At 36.7% G+C, this 8,718-nt stretch overlaps 1 pseudogene; it reads right to left on the minus strand.

Moving 5' to 3' along the window:
- Positions 1-417: 417 nt before the first annotated feature.
- On the minus strand, positions 418-7,115 carry LOC135224477 (heat shock 70 kDa protein cognate 4-like; annotated as a pseudogene).
- Positions 7,116-8,718: the final 1,603 nt, after the last annotated feature.

Below are 8,718 nucleotides of genomic sequence, written 5' to 3' on the forward strand. Positions count from 1 at the left end.
TTGGTGTTTTTTGGTAACGTAGAATACGTACCACAAACAAAGGGATCATTCAAAAGTAAGGTTAAAATAAAGGGCCAATAGATGCAACCAGATTTCCATCCATAAAAGTGACTGATTAGAGTTAAAAAGAAAATGGTTTGGTAGCATAAATCTTGGCTTATAGGTCGAGAGTGAAAGTTAGTATCAAGCTTGCAGGCTTGACAGCTCTCACAACCTTTTCCTTCCACTCATTTTTCCTTAAAAGTTCATCTTTTGCCTGTTGTTGTGAGAGTTCCTTCCCTCAGAAACAAATACTATTCCCACATTACTCTTTTATTTTAAAGTCCTGTGATATACGATATGTTAACAAATTCAAAACATTTCCAGACCTTGGCTCTATAATAAATAAAAAGAGGTGAATGACAATCTACACAAAGAGTATTTTCTGAGACTTTTATTATCTAAAATAGAGAAACATTCTATAATAAATAGATTAAGATATAGCTTCATACGACAGAAGAATGGGAATGTAATAAGAGTTAATATCTGAAAAAACTGAATATTGTCTGTAAAGGAACTGATGCTGGAAACTGATACGACTTAATCAACCTCGTCCACAGTTGGCCCTTTCGCCCCAGCACCTCCATAGGACCCACCAAAACCTCCAGCAGTTCCGTGAATTTTGGCAGACAGGGGTTGCCACACCTTTTCCAGCTCTTTCATTCGGTGGTCAAACTCTTCTTTCTCTGCCAGCTGGTTTCCATCCAGCCACCTCAAAGTCTCTTCAACCTTCTGCTCTATTGAGCGTGTTTCTTCTGCGGAAAGTTTTTCCTTCACTGATGAGTCAGAAAGAGAAGATTTGATGCGTGAAACAAAATGATTCTAGGCGGTTCTTAGTATCGATTTTCAGGCGTTGTTTTGAGTCTTCTTCTAGGTATTTTTCTGCATCGCTGACCATCCTGTCTATCTCCTCTTTGCTGAGACGTCCTTTGTCATTGGTTATGGTGATCTTGCTTTCCTTTCTGGTGGCCTTTTCAAATGCAAAGACGTTCAAGATGCCATTTGCATCAATGTCAAAAGTGACTTCAACTTGGGGAACACCTCTTGGTGCTGGGGGTATGCCACTCAGTTCGAACTTGCCAAGTAGGTTGTTATCCTTGGTCATTGCACGTTCGCCTTCAAAAACCTTGATGAGCACTCCAGGCTGATTGTTAGCATAAGTTGTGAATATCTGCTTTTGTTTTGTGGGAATGGTGGTGTTACGTTTGATGAGAGGAGTCATGATGCCACCAGCTGTTTCAATTCCTAGGGACAAAGGTGCAACATCAAGTAACAAAACATCTTTCACACCATCTGACTGATCTCCTTTCAAAATGGCGCCTTGTACAGCGGCACCATAAGCAACTGCTTCATCTGGGTTGATGGACTTATTAAGGTCCTTGCCATTGAAAAAGTCCTGGAGAAGTTTTTGGATTTTAGGAATGCGCGTGGATCCTCCTACCAATACAATTTCATCAATACCCCCCTTGTCAATTTTAGCATCACGCAATGCTTTTTCAACTGGGTCTAAAGTACCTCGAAACAGGTCAGAACAGAGCTCTTCGAACCGAGCTCGGGTAATTGATGTGTAAAAGTCAATACCATCATAGAGAGAGTCAATTTCTATAGTAGCTTGAGTTGACGAGGATAGCGTTCTTTTGGCTCTCTCACAAGCAGTCCTCAAGCGCCTCAGTGACCTCTTGTTGACAGTCATATCCTTCCTGTACTTCCGTTCAAATTCCTGTGCAAAGTGAGTGACCAGTCTGCTGTCGAAATCTTCCCCACCGAGATGTGTCTCCAGCTGTTGACTTGACCTTCAAAAACCCCTTCATCAATACTTAGTATGGACACATCAAATGTTCCTCCACCTAAATCGAATATGAGGACATTCCGCTCTCCCACCACACCACCTTTCTTGTCCAAGCCATAGGCAATTGCAGCAGCTGTAGGCTCGTTGATGATTCTGAGGACGTTTATGCCAGCAATGGTCCCAGCGTCCTTTGTAGCCTGTCTCTGGGAATCGTTGAAATAAGCAGGGACGGTGATAACGGCATCTTTTACGGTCTGACCGAGAAAGGCTTCCGCTGTCTCTTTCATCTTGATCAACACCATGGAGGATATTTCCTCAGGATTAAAAGTTTTTGTTTCGCCTCTAAATTCGACTTGTATCTTGGGTCTGTCCTCGTCGCTGACGACAGTAAATGGCCAGTGACGCATGTCGTTCTGGACTGAGGAGTCGCTAAATTTTCTGCCAATTAGTCTCTTTGCATCAAAGACTGTGTTGATGGGATTCATTGCTACCTGCATAGAGTGAAAAAATTATGTCATTAATTTTATTTCATTTACATATAAAGATAATATACTATTCAGATTAAGATAATAAACAGCTATATTTACTCTTTTCAGAAATGCCCTGTTAGGTGCCTTGTATTTTACGAGAGAATGAATATGCAGTAGACTGAAGAGAATATCACTTGATCTATAATATCGAACAGTCTTATCATCACTGAGTCCTGAAGGTTGCGCTATCTACAGAAAACCAGACAATATTGACTACTAGTGAATAATGCTCAAACAGTTGTAATTTTATAAATATTTGCCATCGTGCGAGAATAATGCCTTTCTGAGTACCGCCTTAAATTGCCATTTGCCTAAACTTACTTGATTTTTAGCGGCTTCTCCTATGAGTCTCTCGGTGTCCGTAAATGCCACATAGGAAGGGGTCGTCCTGTTCCCTTGGTCGTTAGCAATGATCTCCACTTTTCCGTGGTAGAATACGCCCACACAGGAGTAGGTGGTACCCAAGTCAATACCGATGGCTGGTGCTTCCATTCTGTTGATGGGAAAAATGCCTGAAGAATTGCCATTCTGTTGATGGAAAAAATGCCTGAAGAATTTCCATTCTGCTGATGGGAAGAGTACTGAAGAACTTTTATTTTACTGAAGGGGAAAAGGACTAAGGAATTTTCATTCCGCTGATGAAAAAATGTCTAATGAATTTGTATCCTGTTGATAGAAAAATTGAATAGAGAATTTCCATTCTATTCTGTTGGTAGAAAAAAATGGCTGAAAAAAATTTCCATTCTCCTGATGGGGAAAAAAATGGCTCTAACCATTTCTGCTCTGCTGCTGGGAAAGAACACTAAAAATAAATGTTTATGGGGTTTTTATTGTTTTGACGGGAAAACTGTTAAATGATTTTCATTCTGTTGTGAAAATGTCTGAAATCTTTTACATCCAGTTCACAGAAAAAACGGATTAATATATTTTGACTGTTTAATAAAAAAAAAAAAGAGGGGGGGGGGGAAGGGGTTCATAATCGTGGTAATAATTAAATAAAAACTACTTCAATAGATCCCATTGGGTTGTTGGAGAACCGCTATATTAATTTCCCTGTTTTTTCGCAATGCTCATGAATATTTTAATGAAGAGGGATTGTGTCATTATCCTTTGCGGTATCTTTGAAAAGTAGAAGCCTAAAACTATCAGTGGGTAGACAAAGTCTTTACTGTGTTAGTAGCATCACCTTAAAATTGGTTTGGCTCTCTCTCTCTCTCGAAAAAGAAAGAATGTTTTATATGAAGTATGTCAGGTCAAGTTTGCTTAGAGCCTTAGACTATAGAGCGCCGACTTGCTTGTCATTCCTCTCTCTTTAGAATTAAGTGTCAGGGCTGGGCTATCAGACAGTGATTTTTAGAAATAAAAATATTTTTGTCAGTTATATAAAAACGCTTTAATTTGTTTATTTTATTGTCTTCTCTACCTTCTTTTGTTTTTGTCGTGTTTATTTAAGCTTGGTTTGTTTACAATAAACAATTACAAGAGACAGACTCAAATTCTGACAGACTGACTTACAGACAAACAGGAAATCTACTAAAAATATAACGAGTTTTTCCGTTGACCATTAAATTGAAAATGCACCACTGGAAAATAAAAGAACAAATAATAGATAAGTAAGTAAATATGTAAACAAATAAATAGAAGAAGCATTGCAAAGATTACAGAGCCATTGGAATAAAAAAAAATAAGGAAGCATTACAAAAAAACAACAAGCAAAGAAAAAAACACTTAAAGACGAAGCATGGGAAAAAAAACACACAAAATATGCAGAAAAAATCGAGAATAAAATCACAGAAACCAACGTATATATCATCCGCAAAAAGATGGAAGCGCTAACGCACAAGTATGTAGGCTATAGGAACAGATGAATATATCGATGTATAGGGTATGCATTTCGTTACTACACCCAGGAAAGGAAAAAAAATCTTCCTTAAAGACATATTTCTCTCTCTCTCCACATACATACGTACGCATATATATATATATATATATAATATATATAGATATATATATATATATATATATATATATATATATATATAGATATATATATATATATATATTATATGATATATATTTATATATAATATTGATATATATTTATATATCTAATAAAAGGAGCCCATAAAACTGCAAGATATAGAAAGCAAGTACTATATTTCGGAGACTGTCTTTGGGGATTGGCTTTTGTTGGACTTCCAACAAAAGCCAATCCCCAAAGACACAGGAGTATACGAAATCCCATGCCTGGATTCTAACCAATCTTACATCGGTTTTACAGGAAAATCACTTCCCAAGAAATTAATACAACATAAACGGTCAGTTAGGTATGGAAAACAGAACTCAGCTATTTTCAACTATATAAATAACCATAACCACTGAATAAACTGGAATTTTTCATATATAATTTATAGCACCAAATGTCGGTACAAGAGCCAGATGACAGTCTGCCTTGATTAAACAAAGACAGGTAATGAACTTCTCAAGGGGCGCCTGAGATTCAGCTATCATAGATAAAGTCTTCCTTCAACCAACGCTTAAGAAGATTAAAGAGAAATTATCAACCGTAGTGACCTAGTTCAGTGACTACCTGTGGATGGATCTCTTTGGTATAAATCCCCCCCCCATTTTCTGTAACTTTTTTCTCATTCATTACATACCTGAGAGAGAGACAGCAGTCTCTGAAATATAGTACTTACTTTCTATATTTTAGCATTTTTATGGGCTCCTTTTATTAGACGGAATTCATATATATATATATATATATATATATATATATATATATATATATATATATGTTATACATATATATACATATATATATATATACTATATATATATACATATATATATATATATATATAGTATATATGTATATATATGTATCTATACATATATACGTATATTGTATAAACATATATATATATATATATATATATATATATATATATATATATATATGTGTGTGTGTGTGTGTGTGTATAGTGTACTATATATATATATATATATATATATATATATATATATATATATATATATAAAATAAACACACAAACAAATAATGACATTTAAGCAGTGAAACTCCACTAAGGAAAACTAGTAATTCCAACTCACATGTATACTCAAGACATCAATTTACTTAATCTAAACTGGCAATAAATCATGCTACTGATTTTCTGTTTATCAGACAACTGAGGGGCGCAGTCCGTTATTCTCTCTCTATCGTCGCAGTAAGAAGCTGCGAGTATTTTTGAGATGATATCTCCAAATAGCAATTGTGTAATTATATATATGCGATGAATACGTGCACACATACTTGGTAACGTGCTTATGTGAAGATGCGGAAAATCATTCGAAAATTTTTTTCGGAGTAGAGAGAAGAATCCTTCCTGAAGTTTCGGAGCTGGATGAATATTTATGAAAATTAAAATGTATGCGATATTCAAACATAAATATTCACCCAGCTCCCAAACTTCAGGAAGGATTATTCTCTCTACTCCGAAAAAAATTTTCAAATGTTTTCCGCATCTTCACATAAGCACGTTACCAAGTATGCGTGCACGTATTTTATCGCATATATAATAATTACACAATTGCTATTTGGAGATATCATCTCAAAATATTCGTAACTACTTAACTCTATCTCTCAAAATACTTGCAGCTACTTAACTGCGACGAGAGAGAGAGAGAGAGAGAGAGAGAGAGAGAGAGAGAGAGAGAGAGAGAGAGAGAGAATAAACTGACCGTACGTTTAGTAGTTTGATAAACAGAAAATCAGTAGCATGATTTATTGCCAGTTTAGATTAAGTAGCCATCAGTTAGACACCTATATAATTGAAGGTGCTGAAGGGGGTTCAGAGGCTTTATGTGGACCTCAGAACTCCGTCAGACCAATCCAGAAGAATCAATAGCACACTGCAACGTCGTCCCTCCGTCGAGTGTGTGTGTGTGTGTGGGGGGGGGGGGTGGGGGGGGGGGGTGGGGGAGGGGGGGGGGAGAGTTGGTTGGCGGGGGGAGAGGGGTCCCAGGGAAGTCGACTGCAATATAATCACTGCGGTCTTTCAGCAAATGTGCTTCCTTGTTTCTTCTTTCGTTGTTTATTTTTTTTATTTTCTCTCTTTCATTTCTGTTAATTTTTCTGTCTTTATTTCGTTTTTATTAATTCCATTTATCTTCGTTATTTCGCTGACTTCTGTATATCTATTTTAATCGATTTTTTTTATATTTTGACCAAGTTTCATTAGATTTTTGAGTGATTAAATTACGAGAGAGAGAGAGAGAGAGAGAGAGAGAGAAGAGAACAAATTTATAGCCAGAATCTATTATCTATTATTTTAAAATATCCTTAAGTAATCACTCTTACGTTAATGTATTCATACCATGTTTAAGACCTTAAAAACATGCTCTATATAATTATATATATATATATATATAATATATATATATAATATATATATAGATATTATATATATATAATATATTATATGCAGTATTCTGCTTCGATAACTACTTGACTTCCTTCGCCAAAGTGTCAAATTCAATCAACCCGTCACCTCGTTCTCACTCACTCGTGATCGAGCAAATCTAAAGACGAAACGAAAGACTTACTCGTCTTTTTCAAACGGTATTACTATAGAGATTACAATGAAAATTATAAGCCCTTTTCGAAAGGTATATATCACGTTCTTCTTCGTCCTCTGCCGCACTCTAAGAGGTTTACACTACTGGCGGCAAAAGCACTATACTCTCAGATATATACAACACCTCCTCCCCCTATGCTTTCTCCATCTCCTACACCCCAACACTCCCAACATATCCCGGTACCCGTTTCCCCTTGTGTGGGTGACGGGGATGGGGAGGAGCTTATGGTTCTCCCTCAGAGAGGGAGAGAAGGTGGGGTAGTGAGAGGGGGATGTGGAAAGGGAGGTGGAGGGGGAGTGCAGCAGTGCCATGGCAGTGCCACGTACTCATTACGTCATCATGGCACAGCGGCTGCTGCAATGACCCTGCAATACGTAAAAGAGAGAGAGAGAGAGAGAGAGAGAGAGAGAGAGAGAGAGAGAGAGAGAGAGAGCTGAACAATCATTTATTCATACAACTTTTTCATGACTGTCATTTCCACTCTCTATAGGCCTATCATAAATCATCGTTTTTATTTCAGCTGAAAATTCGAGATGCTTGTTTGGTACAGACTCAGCAATCTTCCCTGGGATTACAATGTTGACAAGGAATTACCATGAATTATCCAAACCTCTTTATAATACAAGAGATATCCTATGGCCTCAGTAACATCCAGTATCGACCTCATGAGACCCAAACTTTATGGTCTAATATAAGCTTTGTTTTTTATTAACTTTCTGTCTCTCTCCCTCTCTCTTTTTTTTATCTTTATTTATTTATTCATTTATTTTGTAAGACGGATAGCTACACTATACGTTGACCCTGTTTTCTTATTAGGATTAGACCGAGTATGATTGCATCAACTCCCAGCTGTCAGGTTTATTTAGATGTTAGATTTTCATTTCGTCAATCCGTTAAGAAATTTGACATCAAGAGACGGGGGCTGTTTGCATATTATTATTATTATAACTACTCAAACTAAGCCGATGATAATTTTGAAGCCCTAGCGAACTGGAACGCACTTAATAAAGCAGTTAAAACGAAAAGGGTATTAAATGTAGATCAGTCAACAATATGACAAATAAAATCCATACAAAAAGTGCAAATCTTACTACAAAAAAAAAAAAAAAAAAAAAAAAAAAAAAAACAATAGATTGGTCTGTCTGTCTGTAAGTACTTTTCTCCGGTGAGGAATCTCACGTAAGTGCTTAACAGCTGACGGACCAATTTATTAGCATTAGGAGTTAAAAAAAGGGTGAAGGAGAGAGGGTCTTTCCCTACTCAGTGACTACCTATTACCTAACTAACAAGACCAAGCCAATTTCAAATCGTTGCTGACTATGGTAAGATACGGGTGAAAATTACATCCGGGAAAACTACCGCTCGGTGGTAGTTCATGTAAACATTGAATTCTTATGTTCTAACAAATAGGGCAGGTACAACAACATAGGAAATAACAAGAAAAGAAAATAAATAAAAAGTTCGAGCGTTAGCTCGGCAAAAAAAAAAAAAAAAAAAAAAAAAAAACGGTGTTAGATAACTGTTACTTTAGAGTACAATCACATTGTCTGTGGCCGTTGTACCCGGCCTCGCCCGGTACCGGCCCACTAACTATAAGGTACTCTGTTTTTCCATCTGTCCCATCCGCCTGTGGTGGTCGCGCATGGTAACAATGTATCCCGGCCTTTAAATAGTTACTCTGTGTAAGTTTTAGGTAAATAAAAGGTATCTGGGTGTACA

This window comes from Macrobrachium nipponense, chromosome 12, assembly GCF_015104395.2.
Source record: "Macrobrachium nipponense isolate FS-2020 chromosome 12, ASM1510439v2, whole genome shotgun sequence".
Taxonomy (NCBI): domain Eukaryota; kingdom Metazoa; phylum Arthropoda; class Malacostraca; order Decapoda; family Palaemonidae; genus Macrobrachium; species Macrobrachium nipponense.